This window comes from Schistocerca piceifrons, chromosome 5 (genome assembly GCF_021461385.2).
Source record: "Schistocerca piceifrons isolate TAMUIC-IGC-003096 chromosome 5, iqSchPice1.1, whole genome shotgun sequence".
NCBI lineage: Eukaryota > Metazoa > Arthropoda > Insecta > Orthoptera > Acrididae > Schistocerca > Schistocerca piceifrons.
Genome location: NC_060142.1, coordinates 49,196,965 through 49,219,823, shown reverse-complemented (window position 1 = coordinate 49,219,823; position 22,859 = coordinate 49,196,965).

Sequence of the window (22,859 nt, the reverse complement as noted above, 5' to 3'; positions counted from 1 at the left end):
CTTGGCAATTATTTATCAAGCCCTTGAACCAGTCACATGAAAGTGCTAGTGTAACAACTAGACAACATAACAGAAGGAAAAAGTGACTATAGGAGAGGGGGGAATTAATGTTCTTGCTGCTGTTGCAGTTGATTGGCACATTAGCTCCCACACAATCACACAAGGAAGTGACATGAATCAGACAGATGTCCTAAGCCTTCTCCATCAACATAGGTTCTATCACTTCCACATCTGTCTCCATCGAGAGCTGCATGGAAGAGATTATGAGAATTATGTTAACTTTTGTACACGGGCATTAAGAAAAGATACTCCAGATGTATTATTATCTTGTTCAGTGATGAAGCCAGGTAAACCACTGGAACATGTGCTATTAGTCTGTTGACAATATCCACTGGCTTTGTCATATGGAACATCAACACCCATGGAGAGTAAATGTGTGGTATGCAATAGTGAACCATCAGCTTATAGACCAGCATTTCATAACTGGGACAATGGACATGCACAAGTATCGCAGTCTCCTAACAGACCATCTTTCATGGTTGCTAGAAGATGTTCCTCTGCATACTAGGAGGAACCTGTGGTACCAACATGATGGCTGTCCAGCCCGTAATGCACAAAGTACTACAGCATTTCTTCACAAATTGTTTCCGAATCATTGGATTTTATGCAGGAGACATGTACATTGGATGGTTTGTTCCCCAGATTTCACGCCTGTTGACTTTTTTCTGTGGGGAAAACCGAAAGATGCTGTATACAAGGACATGCCAACTACACCTGATGATGTGCAATGACATATTACTGCTGCCTTCTCAGGCATTTCCACTGAAATGATAGCATATGTGGAGCTGTTGTTTCATACCACTCTGGAAGCATGTACTGTCACTGTCAGTGGTCACTTTGAACAAAATCTCTGATGGTGCATCATCTCATTACTGGTCGGAATCCATATAACTAGTGTATGCACTAGTGCTGTTCTTTAGTGTGTGCTACCATAAGTATCGTGCAAGAGTCGGTATGGGAACTTCTCAAAGTATGTTATCTCATAAACAACTTGAACTAGAATTCTGCAACAAACACCACTGACATTCTAACTTACCCTACTTTCAGTCTACTAATGTCAATAAGCGTTTTTCCATATGTTTGCACAAAAAATACACTTTCTAAATATTATTACAATCTTTTGATTAGCTAACAGTACATGACCCTTACTATCAATCCATTCTGTGAAAACCACACATCAGTAGCACTTTTCATTTCCAAAATATTTGTGGTGCAAGTTTTAGGTGATTCACACTATATGCTCTCCCATATGACACATGCCTTCTCTCTCTCCCCATTCCTCAGAAACTAAGCAATCACTCATAAGTAATTAATATCACCACAGTTGCATATAGCTGGATATGGGGTCTGCATAGTTGTGTGTTTGTGGAACTGGGATCTTAAACTAGAAAAAGAGTGGTAGCTCAGAAGTATTTAATTCTCTGCGAGTTAAATGTTTCTAAAAACCAAACATAACAAATGTAGGTAAGTAGTAGCCTTTCCTCATTTTTATTTATTGTTTCCATTCTGATATTTCTACTGTGGAAGAAAAATATAACTAAGTAAATTCTACTTTGATTGTTGCCACTGGCAACTTACATAAATTATCTGCCAATGACTTCACAGGGAGATTAAAAACTGTAATATCTACTGACAACACAAACATGCTAATCAAAAGACCAAACTCATCTTTACCAGGCACAGCTCAGTTGATAACTTAACAAGCCTACAAATAGTCCACAGCAGGCAGTTTGATGTTTACTCTCACAAAGACTCATACTATACAGATTCAAAGACCCAAGAAAGACATGCTAGCACCAAAAGTAGACATTAATGGTAAAATACTAAATGAAATTCTTGTATCGCAGGGTAATAGCAATATCAATATGTGCTGTGTGGCTGACATAGATACTATTAGCATATCAACTTTTGTGGGTAGTACTTATTCTGCCCACAGGGATCGCAACAGGAATGTGGATTGGATGCAGCCAATGTTGTTAAACGCTTGGGCCCACGTCAGATTTATCACACTGCTGCTATTTATGAAGCCTCATAGTTCATACTGTAAGAGTCTGCTAGTCTGCTTAATGTGGCTTATTCTTCAAACCTGGTTTTTGCATTGTGCTAATCCCCCCCCCCTCCACCAGTACCATCAGTTTGGTTCTATTGCACAAAAAATATAGGTTGTGTGCAATTTGGACTCAATAAGAAATGGGGAAGCCCATTTTTTAAATCTCATTTACTTTTCCTCAGAAAGTATAGTACAGAAGTAGTTGATTAACTAGTTTTATTACTTTCAAATTAACATTACTGCACATATAACATTGGTGAAGCAAGTATGATAATAAAATAATATGTTCTTGCAAAAATTCTTATTCTTTCATAAATTCTCTTTTGTATCATCTAAAATCTTATGGTGGCCCCCAGATCCAGCCTTAAGCATGTCACACTGCTTGTATCTCTCATTTTTTGTAAATAATTTGTTGTTATTTTCCATGAGCTTGCCACTTCTGTAGGCAGGAACATTTATAGCTGTCAGTTTAGTAACAAAGTGTGTAGCATTGATGAAAACTTCATACTCATGCCACTGCGGAGGATCTGCCATGTAGGACACATCATTCAAGTAAAACCTCATTTATTTTCCTAGAAACAATTAGTTCTGGCATATTGTTACAATTTATGTGATTTGATAAATTCCTAATGAAACCATTTTAATATTTCCCCCAGAAGATACTGCCTCACAAGTAGTGCATTGGCTATATTCATTTTTGATCTAAAAGATGAATTGGGGTCATAGAACGCCAGGTCAACAGACTGAGGAGATGAGTGTCATAAATGATTTTTCAGGTTTTGTAAAACCACACAAGAAACTGCATGACTGACAATCTGATATTTATAAAGTTTTGGAGAAATGCTGAAGTGCAAATATAGTGCTGTGATTGCAGAAGTAATACAAAACTATTTTTAGACATACACAAAGACAAGGAAAATGAGAATATCACAAATTGCATTGTCTCCTTATGGCGACATTTCAAATTCATCACAGAACATAAACACTATCAAGCACTACAGAAATACTAATACCAACCCTTTTTATGATGCATAACTGATGGAGAACAGTAAAATACTCTGTGGGGGGTTGGTTTGCCATGAAAGATCACAGTTCATTCAAAAATTTCTCTATAATCCTCTTCAAGCTGCTGTTCTCTCAAAGTATCTTGAATAAAATTGAAGATTTGAGACACATCTGCTGATAACCTCACCGTTGAGCTCCCATTAGCACCAACCAAATTTTGAAACACATTGATCTTACCTAAAACCTCTTGACCATAACATGCTGAATTCCAATTTTAACTTTATCAATATCAATTCTATACCAAGTGTTCTGAAATTTGTTCAAGAATGGTGTGGTCCAATTTGAGCCTGAACTGGCCATCTATACCTCAAAAATGCTTCTTACAATAATTTCAAATATGTAATGCCCACAAGATGGCAATTTTGCAGCTTCTGTGTGAGAATTCATGCTTTTTCTCAATATACTGGTTGGTTATAATTAAACTTTCCTTATTTAACATGTTATATCATGGAGACTAATTACTGTACAAGTACCAAACTTGGTAGCATTAATGTAAAGGACATGCGGAAGAGAAATAATGCAGAATCAATTCAATTGAAACACTTTTAGTGCTCTGCTATGGTACATCATACCATTACATACTGGTACCATTACTGCTACAAGAGGGGCTCAATACAGTGCCCATCAGTGTCCAGAAGAATCTGAAAGCATAGCATTGCATTCTGCACAGCAGAACAAAGCATGTTCATAGGTATGCTGGCTACCTCTCTTGATATACTGCTCTTTAGATCAACACATGTGTGAATGTTCCACTGGTAAACCCTGTCCTTCAGGTAACCTCACAACCAGGCATGACAGGAAGTGAGATCAGGTGATCATGCTGGTCAAGCATTTGGAAACAATTGGCTGATAATTCGATTGTTTCCAAGCATGCTTTGGAGAAGTAGCTGAACTTCACAAGTGATGTGTTGTGGGTCCCCATCTTCCATGCATCTCTCTCCTGTAGGGTGGGTATGACATGCTGCCGAAGCATAATGCAGTAACGCTGACAAGTTGCACTGCACATCTTTGGTCCTTGAGCACCAACCTGTTCAAAAAAGAATGGGCCAATGAAGAACATAGCTGTGAAGCCACACCATAGGGTGACACATTCACCATACAGAGGAACTCCATGTACACTGATCGGAGATGAAGATCCCCACACTCGGCAATTCTGTGTGTTCACATCACCCGCCAGAGAAAAATGAGCTTCGTCTGTCGATAGGATGGGGCCGCCCTGATCAACTTCAATCCTTGCTATAATGTAGAGAGCAAAGACAACACATCATTGTGCATCCTGTGATGCAAGCTGCTGTACAATATAGATCTTGTACAATACCATTCGAGAAAGGTTTGAAGCACCTTCTTTACAGTGGACCATGGGATGTTCAACTGTCATGACACAGCATGTGCACTGCCTGATGATTGGGAACTGCATGGAGCATTGTCTGCTATAGCAATAGCGATTTCATCAACTACCTGTGAAGCAGCAGGTCATTGACTTCTTCCCAGAGTGAAACCCAGTTCTCCTGTTGAGTCAAACGTCTTCATCATGCTCCAGTGGAGAAAGAGGACGCTTCCATAATCCTTTCAACCAGTCATATTCTTGAAGTGCAGCTGCAGTACTACTGTTGTTTTGATAATAGAGTGTCACCAGTAATGTCCTGCTTCTTTTGCCCAAGCTCATGTTGGCATGTCAACAAGTGCACTGCGGCTGCCAGGTATGTGAGACTATGAATCATGATGACTGATCATGGCACCTGGTGGCCATAGTTGGAACTGGATTGTGGCACTGTGATGCATGGAAATCTAGCACCCCATACTCTGGACATTAATGCTACCAAGTCTGGTACTCATACAGTAATTAGTTTCCATGTTATAACATGTTGAATAGGGAAACTTTAATTATAACCACCTGGTATCATCATTTCCCTCTTGGCTAGTGTGGAACTTTTCACAAATTTTTAATTTATGTACCCACAAATTGAAAAAGACACCACTGATACAGATGGCAATTTGGTTCAATTTATTTCTTGCAATTAACATCCTAGAAAAAAAAGTTATTCCTACCAAGTGAGGTGGTACAGTGATTAGCACACTGGATTCACATTTGGGAGGACAACGGTTCAAACCCATGTCCAGCTATCGTGATTTAGTTTTTTGTGATTTTCCTAAATCACTTCAGGCAAATGCCAGGATGGTTCCTTTGACAGGGCATGGCTGATTTCCTTTCTCACCTTTCCATAATCCAAGCTTTTGCAACACCTCTAATGACCTCATTGTCAACAAGACGTTAAACACTAATCTCCTCCTAAAGTTATTCCTGTATGCAAAATGATGACAAAAACAGTATACTTTCTATGACCACTAATTTCCCTCAAAAGTGAAAACTGACTGATGTGTTCCAAGTTGAGGCATAACAAGGAACAGCTTGGCTTGTCCTGCCATCTTCTACCTTATTAATCAGTTTATTTATCCAGGTTGTGAGTGAATTGCAGGGATATGGAATGACCCACCACACCACCCAAGCAATGTGAATGGTGAAATGACAACAGGCTCTGTTAAGGAGACTGAAGCAAGAACCTGTTTACAGCAGGCAGAGAATGAACTTCTCAAGGAGAAGTAAAATTGTTTTAAACTGGCAGTTTTTGTCCCCTAGATTTTATGATTTTTAAGTCGCAGGAGCATCCTTTCTCCTACTCCCACTGATTCCAAATTTCACACTGGTTATTTTTACACGGAATGTAACCAAATTAGAGAGTAGCCCAGTAGAAAAAACAAAAAAAAACAAAAAAACAAAAAACAGAAATTTAAAAAAATGATATATAAGACCCACCCTTGCATCTGCTGATAACAACATTTCTTTTGTACATGGATTTTGGATCTGATATTATTGGACTGTTTACGCCAACATGCAACAGCCTTGGCATTCTCACACTTTCCTTGAAAGTTCAAGATGCTGTATTGGTTGCAGCACCATTACACTGCAATCTGCTTGATGTGTACTTTGGTGTATTTGCAAACATGGCCAAAAAGTTTCTCATCTTGTAGAAACAGCAGTCAAAGCTGCAATAAGAACAATGTATTCAGCAGCAGGTTTTGAATAAATAGGAAAGCAGAAGCAACAACAAAAGCTCTTGTTTCAACTGTAAGAAATGGCATTATTCTAACAAAGAGTTCAACAAAAAGCTTGTTATTGTCCCATTCATTGACATCATTTGACAGTTTTGAAGAATCTGTAATACATGTACACACCATTTTCTTCTTTACTAAGACTGTAGTAAGGGATTAGTAAGGTTGTTGAGCCTATTACATTTGACAGTATTTGTGTTTTGCTGACCCAATATTATGGCCAGCAAACTTGTATTGTCACATCTTGACTGCACTTTAGACAGAGTGCTATAAAGGTTTGTCGTTATATTGACAACCTGCAGGGACTAAGTTGAAAATTTGTTTTTGTTTCTAACAGGTGTAAGGCATCATACACAGACTCACTTATCAGAGACATTGTGATTTGTGTTGTGAAGTTTGGTCAAAGAGTCTCACCTGTTCATGCCAAGCACTCCAAGGTATTCCCCTTACCACACACTGCACCAGTGTTCCATGATGAGGTAGAAATAGGAAACATTACAAGTCTGTGTGGGGTGCTTCAGTCATAGGATGACAGCTGTGCATCATCTTCTCTTTTTTATAAACAGTCACAGAATGAGAAGAAGGCAGTAGGCTGTCAAGTAGACACTAGAACAATACTTAGTACTGTGCATCACACAATGTCCCATGGCTGAGGACATATAGACCTCCATGATTTCTGCTGAGCAAAGTTGGCATCAGTAAAAGGCCACCCCCTTCTAGCCTCATACTACAGTAAACAACACTCAGAATGTTTCATAAATCATACCCAGAATGCTATACCAAGCATAACTGGCACCATTGCCCCATCACAACAGTATGCTATGCTTCCATTAGGAAAGGGCAACTGGGGCTGTTTGTCTTAGCAGACTAGTGACTGTACTGCAGTAAAATGCACCACTGCACAGCACAACACAAAACTCTCCACATGCTGATAATTATGCTGGAAATCATCACCTGCCAAGTCAAGTTCCAGGCTGAGACAGATACAGCAGTGTAACTTATACATTCTGGTGTCTGGGCTTACTGCTGCTCCAAGTCCCACGGCAGTCTGTGGTTGCCTATAACAATCAAGCAGCATTTTTTTTTCAAACTGTGTTATGACTACTAGGGCCTGCCATCTTATTAATTTATGCAGGTCATAGTGCTCCACACAGATTTCTTAGCCAGTACCCATGGCCACAAGCATGCAGCAAAATTGTGCTGTGCAGTTGAGGCCACAGGCACTGTTGCCCATGCAGCACTATGTGGAGGTGGGGCTGCATGGAGTTCTTTTGTCTGCTTATTTACTTACAGCAATTACAATTATTTCTTAAAGAAAAATACAGAAATTTGGAAGTAGGAAATTATAAATTTATGGCATAATTTAGAAGAGAAAACAAGAAGACAGGAAAGAGTAGATATAGATATACCTTCCTAGATACCACCTGGGGGAGGGGACTTGGTACTGAAACTTCCTGGCAGATTGAAACTGTGTGCCGGACCAAGACTCGAACTCGAGACCTTTGCCTTTTGTGGGCAAGTGCTCTATGAACTGAGCTACCCAAGCACAACTCATGCCCCATCCTCACAGCTTTAATTCCACCAGTACCTCATCTCCTACCTTCCAAATTTCACAGAAGCTCTCCTGCGAACCTTGCAAAACTAGCACTCCTGAAAGAAAGGATATTGCAGAGACACAGCTTAGCCACTTCCAAACTTCACAGAAGCTCTCCTGCGAACCTTGCAAAACTAGCACTCCTGAAAGAAAGGATATTGCAGAGACACGGCTTAGCCACAGCCTGGGGGATGTTTCCAGAAAGAAATTTTCACTCTGCAGCAGAGTGTGTGCTGATATGAAACTTCCTGGCAGATTAAAACTGAGTGCTGGACCAAGACTCGAACTCAAAACTTTGCCTTTCGCAGGCTAGTACTCTACCAACTGAGCTACCCAAGCACAACTCATGCCCTGTCCTCACAGCTTTAATTCTGCCAGTACCTCATCTCCTACTTACCAAACTTCACAGAAGCTCTTCCGTGAACCTTGCAGAACTAGCACTCCTGGAAGAAAGGATACTGTGAAAGTTTCATATCAGTGCACACTCCACTGCAGAGTGTAAAATTTCATTCTGGGAACATCCCCCAGGCTGTGGCTAAGCCATGTCTCTGCAATATCCTTTCTACCAGGAATGCTAGTTTTGCAAGGTTTGCAGGAGAGCTTTTGTGAAGTTTGGAAGGTAGGAGACGAGGTACTGGTGGAATTAAAGCTGTGAGGACAGTGCGTGAGTCATGCTTGGGTAGCTCAGTTGGTAGAGCACTTGCCTGTGAAAGGCAAAGGTCCCGAGTTCGAGTGTCAGTACGGCACACAGTTTTAATCTGCCAGGAAGTTTCATATCATCGCACACTCCGCTGCAGAGTGAAAATTTCATTCTGGACTTGGTACTGAACTTGAAGTCCAGCATCTCCATGCAGTGCTAACCATTTTTGTAATTATCTGCATGAACATCCCTCTTTGGGAAAACTCAGTTTGTTCAGTCCATGTGGACCTAATCTATGTCGGTATTGTTCGTTAGAGTGCTGCGTGAGTTGATTTTTTTTAGGTTGTGTAATAATCACTACTACTAGGTTATTTAGTAAATAAATTCTGCATACCTTTGGAACAATATCCTTCCTCAATGTAAACTAATTAAGTTATTTACTGTTCCTACATAGCTGTTGGAGAAATAACAAGCCACCACTAATCTATTATTAATATTGTAAAAACACTTTTATGGAATAAATCTACAACTTTTTTAAGTAGTGGAACCATTAATTTTGTATAATTGCTTAATAAGCATGACCTGTTTCTGTTGCATGTTTACACTGTTTGATTTTGCTAGCTTATGTCATAAAGAAGTTATATTACATTCATACCATTACATTAACAATGATGTGTTCATTTGTGTAACTACTTAATGATGTTGGGTACACGTGTAACTTGGATTCTAGAACAGTATCTATCCATGGACTTTTCTAATTACTCCTACTTTTAATTAGATTCATTCAAAATAAGATATAAATCGCAATTTTTGATTAATGTTCACATGAATAGTTGTGCATGTTTTACATGTTTCATATTATGTATATTTTGTGTGTCTGTGTTATGTCAGTGTTGTCACTGTCACTCATATCATCGTCAATACTGGAGCTACTCGAGCTATCTATGTTGACCTGTCTTCATCTTCTGTGCCTTCTGTATTGATGAGTCTGTTTGTCTATGTCATGTTCTGCTTTTGAGATGTTGGCGATTGCATTCAACTGTGTCCGTGTATCTGCACTGTATAGTGTTGTTTCTGGACTGTGTTCAATGGTATGTAAGTGCCTGTATCTAATGCATTATAGAAAGAAGTGTTCTGGGGAACCAGTTTCCCTGCATGTGTAACGATTGCTTTCTGAAAGTTACATGTGTTCAAGTGCATGGGATAAGAGCCATACTCAGTCACAAAACAGACCATGCCTTGACTGAGGCTGACCCAGCATAACCAAATATGGTCCCTGTTATTGGGGTAAAATGAATAGACTCAATGCCCCTCATCACTCTCGCCCCACACGTTTTGCCAAATGTTCACACACCAATTTTTTAGTTAGCACCTATCTTCTGTTGCTGCCCAGTGATCTGCATCACTCTCTCAGGTCTACCCATCTTCAGCCAGTATCTTGCAGCCCAACAGCTGATCGTTATATTGATCGGGTATTTCTGAGTACCACACACAGTGAATCGACTGATGTGGTGGCGAACACCCCAGATAGTCTAAGTAGCATATTCCTCTGCCCAGGACTGACAGTCATACTGTTCATGATGAGAGTGAGTCTGTGTGCCCATGTACTAGCTGCAAAGCTCAATACTGACTCGAAAAGTGCTCAGTAGTACATTCTTATGTGTGTGAATTGTAGTCTTTATTATGTCAAATTTAATGCCACTAGTTTGTGAAGTATACTTTTGGTTTTGTTTGTGATTAGGCATATGTGTTCATTGAAGCTATGTTGTTTGTCAGTGTGTACCCCAAGATGTCTAGTTACTTCTTCACATTTTAAGTTTGTGTTGTTTACTTTAATTGCCAGGTGTCTTTGTAGTGAACCTTTAAGCATTCTGTATGCTGTTTTTTGTACTAAAAGCAAAACTCTACCCAAACAGGGCATGAAGGTCCAATGGTACCGACCAGCCACTGTGTCATCCTCTGCCCACTGCTGTCACTGGATGTGAATATGTAAGGGCATGTGGTCAGCACACCGTTCTCCCAGCCATATATCAGTTTACAAGACTGGAGCCACTAGTTCTCAGTCAAGTAGCTTCTCAGTTTAACTCACAAGGGCTGAGTGCACCCCACTTGCCAACAGCACTTGGCAGATCGGATGGTCACCCATCCAAGTGCTAGCCCAGCCCAGCAGCACTTAACTTCAGTGATTTGATGGGAATCAGTGCTACCACTGTGGCAAGGCCATTGGCATTTTATGTGCTGCTATGGATAATTTGTTTTGGTTGCACCATTGTTGTGTAATGTGTAGCATACCGCTGACCTTGTTTCCCAATGTTGCTCTTGTGTTTACTGATATCAAAAATAACAGGTTGTCAGCATATGCAACAATCCTATCTGAATGTTCATCTCATGAACGGTTCAATTGTGATATCCCAGAAAATGGGTCTGCAGGTGGAGCCTTGTGGGCATCCTGCAGTAATCCTTTATACAACCTTTCAGTTGCTTCTTGTCACTCAGCCACTCTGTTCCTACAATAGTCTCAAAACCTATTGTACAGGGATCCGTGTACCTGTAGTTCTCAAAATCATGCAAATGTTGCTGGCCCACAAAGATTATCAATGGTGCCAGCAATGTTAATAAGAATCACAATAGCGTACTTCTGTAATGTCTGTTCTAGAACTTGGAAAGCCCAATTAATCATGTTATCAATAGATTTTCCTGGTCTAAAGACAAATCAATGCTGACTAAGCCCATGGAGTTCCCTGCGAGCTCGGAGGCAGTTACACTGAAGCCTCTCAAGGACCTTAGCCAATGTATTTATCAAGGAAATTGATCAGTATGATTTTGGTTCTTATGGATCCCTGTCTGCAGCTTTTTTAATAATTACTGTGTTGGCTTTTTTCCAGACTAGAGTCACCCATTCCAGCCTCAGGGCATCATTTATTAGATTTGTTAAATATGGGGTTATCTGTGATGAGATGTGTTGCAATGTTTTGAGTGGATATGGTCTGGTCATGGTGCTTTCTTGTTTTTCAAGCCAGCAATTGCTAGCGTGACCCTCTCTCACACAGACAGGCAGGTGATGGTTTCTGCAGTGTAATCTCTATACATTGTCTCCATAAGGTGTGTGTGTGTGTGTGTGTGTGTGTGTGTGTGTGTGTGTGTGTGTGTGTGGATCATCATCATTAAGCAGGAGTTTGTCGAGCAGATACCGTGCTGCTTGTCTCCATCCTGTGTCATAATTCCACCATCTTGTCTTGGCATAGCCAGGACAAGAGTGGGCTTAATTTTCTCAGTTATAAGTTTGTTTGGTATTCCCCGTGTGTCCTGTTATAGATAAATTGTGATGTAGTGTTCCCAATTTTCTTGTCTAGCCATGATTATCACAGTTTTGAATGTAGTTTTGCATCCCTGTGGTCAGATCTGCCTGTCTCGAGTGGTAATTGCATTCTGGTAGAGCCTTCTCTTGCATCTCATATTTTGTCTTAGTCTAGATAGCTCGGAACTCCAGAGAACATCTGTCTTATGTTAGTTAATGAAGGTTGGTATGTATTTCCATTGGGCAGTTTGTAATATTTGCTGATGGCTGTATGCCCTTCAGATATGTTTTCCACCAGTTTGTCTCTTACATAGTTTTGAATCCCCTCCCAATTTGCCCTTATTAACATATAATTGTTTGATGATGGTGCATGATGTGCTGTAGTCTTTGTGTCAATGATAATTGCATTATGATCACTTGTCATTACACTGAGATACACACGCCAATCTATTTCTATATTTACAGCTATGTGGTTAACAATAGTTGTGTCTACATTGCTGCTGCCTCCAGAATACTCAGTACTCCCATACAATTCAGCCTTAAACAGACATGACTTAACAGATAGCCCTTTACTCAAGATGGAAAAAGATGATATTTGCAGCTGGCATCAATGCCAGATCCACCACATGGCACTGTGATTGGACTGATGACTGAGATCAGATCATCAACGCCATCCTAAGTGCAAATAACCTGTACATTATCAGCAAACCTCCCTGTCTCCAGTTATCTGTTTTGTTCAGGGGGCCAACATATCAATTCCCATTTCTACTGTATGGTTCTTGAATGTACATGACATCAACGTTAAACTCTTGGGCCAGCCTGGGGAGTTCTGCACTCCTCATAGCATCGAGCTGCAAGATCTTCATGGCTGCCTTGTATATGCGTATCACTTCACACCCATTTGGTCTGGGTCAAATTACATTCTCCCATGAACCCTGACAAGGTCTTTGTACATTTTCTTAATGTTGAAATCTTCTGAATGCCATCCACAAACTTGTCTTACATCAGCAAGCCCATTCCCATCACTGGGCAAGTTTCCCATCCAAAGAATTATCCTATCTGTTTGCAGGGAAGCAAATGGAATCACACATTTTCATGCATTGCTCATACAATTAATCCTTGTGCAGTTTGCAGGCTATCCCTTTTCTCAAGCGTACTGAGCTTCAAATTAAACTATAGTTTGCTGATTCTTGATTATAAGAAAGTAGCACGATGTACATGCCGTGCATCACAGAAAGGGGCTCAGAAAATGGAGGAGGAACAGCTTCCGAGCACTGAGTTTGCTACCCCAGAGTTGAAACTATGTGCCATAGAATATATTGTCGATGAACTTGCCAAAGAACTGGGGGCTAAGAAATGGCCACTAACATGTCTGCAAAAACTGAAATGCAGATTAATCATATTCACTCTCACTCAGTCACAACTGGAAGGGAAAGTCCAGGCACTAAATAATGAAAGCACTAGACTTCGTGTAAGTTTAGAGGTACAGATTGGGGCCAGAGCACTAAGACAGGCACATCTAGAGGGACAGATTGACATCATAAAAAGAGAGGACAGCAAATTCAAAGACCAGATCACAGTTCTGGAGAATATGAGGGAAAAGATAGAGAATCTGCAAGAAGACAACATTAGGTTGAGATTAGAAAATGAACACACAAAAAGACAGAGAATAAACAATTACCATTGACTTATGCTGCAGTTGCAGCCATTCCAACAGGGAAGACAAGTTTTAACACTAAAGTAGATGAGCCCAAAGCAAAACAGAATACAAATCTCTTCATTAAATCATCAGAGAACAAAGATACAAATGAAGTGTTAAACAAACTGACAACATGCATAGCATAGATCCAGAAAAAGAAGTGCTGAGTATAAGATCTATCAGGAAAACACAATCTGTTGTCATAGTGGAAACAAAGATTCAAGAAGATTGTAAAACATTTTTGGTGAAAAGTTGAAACATGTCAGAAATTAAATGTGAGACCATAAAAAAGTGAAGACCACTAGTGGCAATCTATCAGGTGCCAACAACTCGGAAAAATGATGAATTCTTCAATGAACTATATGAGTTAAATTTATCAGAATACATACCCAGAGAGGAATTTACAAACAAAGTGAAACTGAGATTTAAAACTGGGTCACAAGATAAAGGTTTTGCAAATAATATTGTAGAGGCAAGTTCCAGAATAAGAAACCAATTACTGAGACAAAACAGAATATTTATAGGTTTCCAATCTCTAGGAGTCAAAGATTACAATGTAATTTGCAAAATGTTTTAAATGTTGCAATGTGGGACAATCTGTGATGGTTTGCAGAGCCTCTCAAATTCTCTGTGGAACATGCGGTGAAGAAGGACATAAAAAGTGGAATACCCATGACCAGAGCATAACATAAGAAATGAGACAAGTCCTGCATGAAAGGCAGAATGATTGAATGTTTAACTTACAAACTCTTGTAGAACAGACAAATTGAGAAGACTGACTGTGGCCTCTAACTGCAATAGGAATTCAAGCCACCACACGCAGTATGTTCTAAATTGGAAATCGCACATTTTCACACCTAGGACAAAAAACAATCTGCATCCACAAGGAGTAAAAGCTGGCACCATGCCTTGGAATGACATCACAAAATGTAAACAATACATAAAACCTATTAAGTTTACTTCTGGAGCTACAACCCAGGGGAAACCCCTTCTGCCATTAGTGAGAGGCCATCGCATCCATCCACAGTAATGCCCATGCAACAGAGCAATACCAACAGTGTATCATGTAAAGAAAGTAAAAATGATGTAGCAAGTGATTTGTAGGGATACAATATTTAATCCCAAATAATGTGGCATGTGAAGAAGGAACCTCCACTAAGCCCTAAAAGTACGGTAAGTAATGAAGTAGGGATACAACCACCAATCGCCAAAGATGTGGCATGTGATGAAGTAGGGGTACCTCCACAAATTCCCAAAGATGCACCATATGATGAAGTAAGAAGAACCCCAATAATTCCCATTGATATGGCATATGATGAAGTAGGAAGAACCATTAATAATGAAAACATAAATCATGAGATAAAGGGCAAAGCTACTGTAGGCAACTTAGGCAGTGACAAGATCAGCACCAGTCTATAACACTCAATCGGCAAATCAGTGTATCAGCTAAGTACAAGAATGTCTGTAGAACACTAAGATTATTAATAGTGGCTCTGCCAGTATTTGATAACATTTTCCAATGACAGCATTTTTGGTGTTTGGTTCTCAGATTCATGATCAAGTTAACTTGGTTTCAAATAAGTAGTAGTAGTAGTAGTAGTAGTAAAAATCTGTAGATTACTTTTACAAAGATATTGGACATACCATGATATTACAACCAAAGAATGAAAAAAATAACATAATTCATGTGTACAGGCATTTACATACTTACAGAATTAGTTTCACTGGGAATGAATAGGCTGTCAATAATTGCTTTATAGTAAGAACCATCTTGGCATTTGCCTGAAATAATTTAGGGAAACTGAGGGAAACTTAAATCAGGGCATCCAGATGAAGATTAAAGCCTCAACCCTCCTCAATAGAAGACCAGTCTTTTCAAAATTGTGTTACCTCATTCAGTTACATGCTGATGACAGAACACTTAAGTGCGTAACTTGTTGATGACATTCTGTTTGCTAAGATCTTTGCATGTCTACATTACTTTGACTGAGAAACAATATTCATTCCTAGAAATTCTGTGTTTGTTACACAGTCTGTAGGGATGTCACCTACATTTAATGTAACAAATCTCATTTTTTTCTCTTCAAATTGAAATTAATGGCATTTGTTTTCCTCATGTTCAGTGTATTTTTATTGCCTACTGACCAAATGTAAACTTCCTTGAGGGTTATATTTGCTTTTTGCAACAGAAAGAATTTTTTTCCCATTACTAACACTGTTGGGAAATGCAAACAATGGAAGATCCAGGATGGAATAATGATAATGTTCAGAAACGGATAGATTGCTACTCATCATATATAATGAGGTGACAAAAGTCATGGGATACCTCCTAAAACAGTGTTGAACTTCCTTTTTCTTGCGTATTGCAGCAACTCAATATAGTACAGACTCAACAATTCGGTGGAAGTCCCCTGCAGAAATATTGAGCCATGCTGCCTCTATAGCCATCCGTAATTGCTAAAGTGTTGCCGGTGCAGGATTATGTACATAAACTGACCTCTGTCCCATAAATGTTTGATGGGACTAATATTGAGTATTTGTGTGCCCAAATAATTTGCTCTGATTGTCCAGAAAGTTCTTCAAACCAATCATGAATTGTGGCCCATTGCCATGGTGCATTGTCAGTCATAAAAGTTCCATGACAGATGGCTGCAAATGGTCTCCAAGTAGCCAAACATAACCATTTCTAGTCAATGATCAGTTCAGTTGGACCAGAGGATGCAGTCTGTTCCATGTAAACACAGCCCACATCATTATGAAGCCACTGTGCTTTGTTAACAACTTGGGTCCACGGCTTTGTGGGGTCTGCATCATACTCGGACCTTACAATCAGCTGTTGTCAACTAAAATTGGGACTCATTTGTCCAGGTCACGGTTTTCCAGCAGCAAAGCTAATACAGTGAGTGCTCAGCTATGATCTACTCTCTTCTACAAGAAGGAAGTCAGTACCAAGCCTAAGTTATCTGTGCACCGTTCAATCTTTCGACCAACTTTGTTGTATGGGAGTGAAAGCTGGGTGGATTCAGGTTACGGATATGAAAGTAGCTAGGATGATTGCAGGTACTAGTATATGGGAACAATGGCAGGAGGGTGTCCACAATGAGGAAATCAAAGAAAAACTGGGAATGAAATCTATAGATGTAGCAGTCAGGGTGAACAGGCTTAGATGGTGGGGTCATGTTACACACATGGGAGAAGCAAGGTTACCCAAGAGACTCATGGGTTCAGCAGTAGAGGGTAGGAGGAGTCAAGGTAGACCAAGGAGAAGGTACGTGGATTCGGTTAAGAATGATTTTGAAGTAACAGGCTTAACATCAGAAGAGGCACCAATGTCAGCGCTGAACAGGGGATCATGGAGGAATTTTATAAGGGGGACTATGCTCCAGATTGAACGCTGAAAGGCATAATCAGTCTTAAATGATGATGGTGATGATGATGGTTTTCCAGTTGTGTGGGGTCCAACTGACACAGTCATGAGCCCAGGAGATGCACTGCAGGCAATGTCATGCTGTTAGCACTCACATCGGTCATCTCCTGACATATCACATTAATGCCATACTTTGCCACACTGTCCAAATGGATACATTCATTGCTATGTCTCACATTGATTTCTGCTGTTATTTCACACAGTGTTGCTTGTCTGTTAGCACTGACAACTGTATGCAAACACCACTGCCCTCGGTCATTAAGCGAAGCTATCCATGTCATAGGTAATGTCTGAAATTTGGTGCTCTTGGCACACTCTTGATGCTGTGGATCTTGGAATTCTGAAATGGAGTGTCCCATGTGCCTAGCTCCAACTGCCATTCTGCATTCAATGTCTGTTAATTCCCGCCTTGCAGCCATAATCATGTTGGAAACCTTTTTTTTTGTGAATCACCTGAGTACAAATGGCAGCTCCCCCAATGCACTGCCCTTTTATATGTAATGTATGTGATACTGCTACCATCTGTATATGTGAATATTGCTATCCCATGACTTTTGATACCTCAGTGTAGAACAGACATTGAGTCACAGACAGGCACAGCAAAAAGACTGCTATACATTTGAGCTTTCAGCCAAAAGATCTTCTTCTAAAGTAGAAAACAACACACACACACACACACACACACACACACACACACACACACACACACACACACACACACCTTTGCCTGATAGGAGGAGCAATCTGTGGATGGTGGAGGTAAGGAGGAGGCTGGGGCAGCATGGAGTGGGAGAAATAGAAAGGCAGGAGGGGATGGGAGGGGGGCAGAAGGTGTAGTGCTGCGTGCTGCTTGTGGGAGCTTGTAGGGACATGATGGAGACAAGGTAGGGATGCCTAGTTTGAGAAAGGTGGAGGGGGGAAGAAGAGGGAGCAGAAAAGGTGAGAAGTAGAGGGGAGCGGATGATTAGTGGGTGCACTGGTGAAATAGATTGCTGTGTATTGCTGGAGGGGGCTAGGGAAAGGGACAGATAGCTGAGGACAGAGATTAGTGACAGTTGAGTCCAGGGGTGTTATGGGAACATGGGATATACTACAGGGAGAGCTTCGACCTGCAAAATTCAGAAAAGCTAGTGTTGGTAAGAAGGATTCAAATGGCTCAGGCAGTGAAGCAGTCATTGAAGTGAAGCATATTATGTTGGGCAGCATGTTTTGCAACTAGGTGGTCCAGCTGTCTCTTGGCCAAAGTTTGTCAGTGAGCATTCATGCAGACAGACAGCTTGTTGCTCACTTTCTTAGTAGACATGATAACGAACAAGCTGTCTGTCCACGTTGAAGGTCACTAACTAACTGTGATCAAGAGACAGCCAGACCTCCCAGTTGGTGGATATGCTGCCCAACACACTGTGCTTCAGTGACTGCTTCACAGTCTGCACCATCTATATCTTTCCTATGAACACAGCCTTTCTGAATTGTACAGGTGGAAACTCTCCCTGCAACATATCCTAAGTTTCTGTAACCTAACCTCCCTGGTCACAACCTTCATTAGTCCCTGTTCTCCACCTATCTGTCCACTTCCCTGCTCCAACTCCAGCACAACACAGCCTTCTATTCCATGAAAGCACCCTCTAGTCTTTTTCCTCTCCTCTCTTTTTCTCCTTTTCTATTCCTCTTCCACCTCAAACCACCTGAATGCACCTAGCAGCCCTGCCCTGTCCCCATTACATCCCTGAACGCTCCCACAAGCAGTACTACCCCTTCCCCCACCCCTACCCTGCTGTCCTCACCACCCTAGCCTCCTCCTTACTCTACCACCCACAGACTGCTTCTCCCATCAGGCTCAGCTGCTGTACGCAATCCAGCCTCAGCAGCTGGAGTGAGCTGTCGTATGTGTGAGCTGCACTTGTGTGAATGTGTGTGTGTGTATTCTACTTTAGAAGAAGATATTTTGGCTGCAAGCTCATATTTAAAGCAGTATTTTTGTTGTTCTTGTCTGCGATTCAACATTTCCTGTGTACGGTGAATAACAATCTATACTCTTCATAATACAATTGGGAAATTGACTTATGTATATCAGGAACAGTGTCGATCCTATATGCTACCCTGATGGACTCCTATTTAATAGTATTTTGGTTCTGGTAAGTGTTTCAGTAAAAGTTTAGATGTATTCGAGGCACATTTTGTCTCTACAGTTGATACCCTATCTGCTAGGTACGATCAGAACCAGTCATTAGTTATGCCTCTTATTTGTAATGCCTCTGTTTTGTTTAGTAAAATCTTATGACCAGCAGTATCAAAAGTCTAAGAAAGATCTAAAAACATGCCTCTGACACACCCATCTTTGTCAAGAGCATCAAGTACCACTTTTGTGAGTTCTTGTATGGCTGGCTCTATACTTCTGTCACTTTGAAGTCAAACTGTGATTCACTTAGAAGGTTGCATTTATTCAAGTAATTCATTGATCAGTCTTTCATAATTGTTCTATTATTTTTGAGGATGATGACAGCAGGGAAGTGGGCAAGTAATTTTTTGTCTTCTACATTGCCTTTCTTTAGCAGAGATACAATTCTTGTTTGTTTTTGATACATTGGAAGTTTCCCTGGTGTAAATAACTTATTTTTTATGTTTGTTAAGGGAGCTTATAAGCTCTGTATGCATTTTTTTAAACACATGTATTGGTACTTCCTCTAAGCCAACTGACTTTTTATTTTTTAGGTTCTGTACAGTTTTACTGACTTCATGGTCTGTGGTTGATAGTAACATCACTGTACTTAGTGCATATTTATTTACAGATGTTCTATTTATTTATGGGAATTTTTGTTATAATTTCTCTCCAATACTTGTAAAAAGTTCATTCACATAGTGATGAGGATCATTTATTACTTTATCCCCCTCCTTTATGAGTAACATATTATGTCTTTGTCTCATCCTGTTTCCTGTTTAATGACATCCCAGACTTCTTTGCTATTATCTCTGCATTGTTTATAATTTCGTCATTAAATTACTTTTTTGCTGCAGTCAGCAACTTCTTATAAATATTCCACAGAACTGTAATGTATTCATATGTCTTGACAATCTGCTGACAAGTAATCAGGCATGTGAGTATTACATTCAAATATATATGTTATACTTTCTAACATGTTCCACACTCACAAAAATCATCTAATTTTTGGGTCTGTGGAATGAAAACTGAATCTAATCTAATCTAACTGAGGCGTTTAAGGGTTTGGGAGACTTCTTAATACCTGATGATATACTTGTTTTGTAAGACATGGATACTGATTTGGGTACTTTTGGAAATATCTTTCAAAGTTCAATCTATATCCTGTTTAATGTTTTGGATGTATGATGTCAGACTTACAGACAGTTTTTCAAGGCTTTCTCTCTGAAACCCTCAACCAATCCTTGTATCTGGCATGCTTATCAGTTTCCAACACCACCCATGAGCACATGGAAGGGAGCCTGGCAGATACCCCTTAGGGACATGGCAGCAAGGGACAGGAAAGGACTCCAGATGCACTCAGTCTGTGAGCCTGGAGGCCTCATTCAACATACTGATGAGGCTATTTGGCATCCATTGAGTGAACAGGGTGCAACCAACTGCAGGTTGTGATGCATGTTGGAACAAATTATGTCTGTCATGTGGGCTCTGAGGTCATTCTTGGATCATTCCAGTAACTGGCAGAGAAGTTTGATAAGACCAGCCTTACACATGTTCAACAAAGCTCGCAGTTTTCAGCACTGTCCCCAGAACTGATCGAGGCCCTTTGTTTCTGAGTCAAGTGGAAGGACTGAATCAGAGACTTCGATTGTTCTGTGACAAACTAAGCTGTGCCTTCCTGGACTTGTGCTATAGGGTTGAGAACTGCAGTTTCCCCTAAATTGGTCAGGTGTGTGCTACACATCAGAGGCTGCTACTCAGGTAGCTGACTGTGTTTGGGGGTCACACGAGGGTTTTCTAGATTAGGCAACGCTCCATCCAATCCAGATAATGATAGCTGCAGACAACGCAGAAGTATCAGTGTAAGATTGAAATAAATGCCTCCCACATGTGAGAGTATTAAAAGTCTAATAGTAAACTGCTGAAGCATTCGCAACAAATCACCAGAGTTTGATGTACTCATGAAAAGCAGTGAAGCTCACATAATAGTAGGTACAGAAAGCTGGTTGAAACTTGAAATTGATACCAGAGTGATTTTTGGGGAAAATTTAAGTGTATATCAAAAGCATAGGCAAGTGGGAAGGGAGGTAGTGTATTTGTTGCAGTAGACCAGAAACTCAAATTCACCAAGGTAGATATTGAAGCTGCATGTGAGATTGTTTGGGCAAGACTCAGTATCAGGGGTGGGCATAAAATGACAATTGGGTCCTCCTATCAATGGCCAAACTCATCTTCTGATGTAACTAAAAACTTTAAAGGAAACCTCAGTTCACTTGTGCATAAGTTCCTCAATCATACTGTAATCATTGGTGGAGACTTTTATCATCCAACAATTAATTGGGAAAATTACAGTTTTGTTAGTGATGGTTGTCATAAGACATCCTGTGAAACTTTACTAAATGCATTCTCTGAAGACTACCTAGAATAGACAGTTAGGAACCCCAATCATGATGGAAATATATTGAATATAACTGCAACAAATAGACCTGATCTCTTTGGGGATGTCCACATCAAAACTGGTATCAGTGACCATGACACAATTGTGGCAACAATGTTTACCAAAGTAGAAAGATGAACTAAACAAGCAGAAAGATATATATGTTCAGTAAACTAGATAAAAATCAGTACTGTTATGTTTCAGTGAGGAACTTCAAACTTTCAGCCCAGGGCACAAGCATATAGAAGAACTGTAGTTCAAGCTTAAAAGAATAATTGACCATACACTGAATAGATATGCACCCAGTAGAACAGTTCATAATTGGAGGGAACTTTAATTATATACAGCTGCTGTAAAGAAACTTATAAAGAAACAGAGATTACTGAATAACAAGTGTAAGACAAAGCATAGTGCTATAGACAGAGAGATGCTGAAAGTAACACATTTGGCTGTCAAGAGCACAATGCATGATGCCTTCAATGACTACCATAGCAAAATATTGTCAAGTGATCTTACACAGAACCCAAAGAAATTCTGGCTGTATGTAAAGACTGTTAGTGACGCCAAAGTTGTGTCCAGTCCCTAGTGAATGAGGTAGAAAATGAAATTGAGGGTAGCAAACCAAAAGCTGAAATGCTTAACTCCATTTTCAAATGTTCTTTTATAAAGGAAAACTCTGGAGAATTGTCCCAATTTAACCCCATGTACCACTGAAAAGATTAAGGCTATAAGTATTAGTGTCAGTAGGGTTGAGAAACAGTTGAAAACGTTAAAATTGAACAAAGCTCCAGGCCCAAATGGAATTCCTGTCAGATTCTATATTGAATTTGTGGCTGAGTTACCCCCTCTTCTAAGTATAATCTGTCATAGATGCCTCAAACAAAAAGAAAGCATGCCACATTCTTGGAAAAAGGTGCACCCGTCTATAAGGATACTAGGAGTGATCCACAAAACTACCGTCCAATATCCTTGACATCGATTTGTTGTAGAATTTTAGAGCATATTCTGAGCTCAAACATAATGCTGTACCTTGAAGAGAATGACCTCCTCAATGCCAACCACCATGGATTTCAAAAATGTTGATCATGTGAAACCCAACTCGCACTTCTCTCACATGACATATTGAAAGCTGTGCATCAAGGTAACCATACAGATGCAGTATTTCTTGATTTCTGAAAACCATTTGTCTCAGTACTACACCTATGCTTATTGTCAAAAGTATGTTCGTATGGAGTATCAAATGAAATTTGTGACTGGATTGAGGACTTTTTGGTAGGGAGGACACAGCATGTTATCTTGGATGGAGAGTCATTGTAGAAG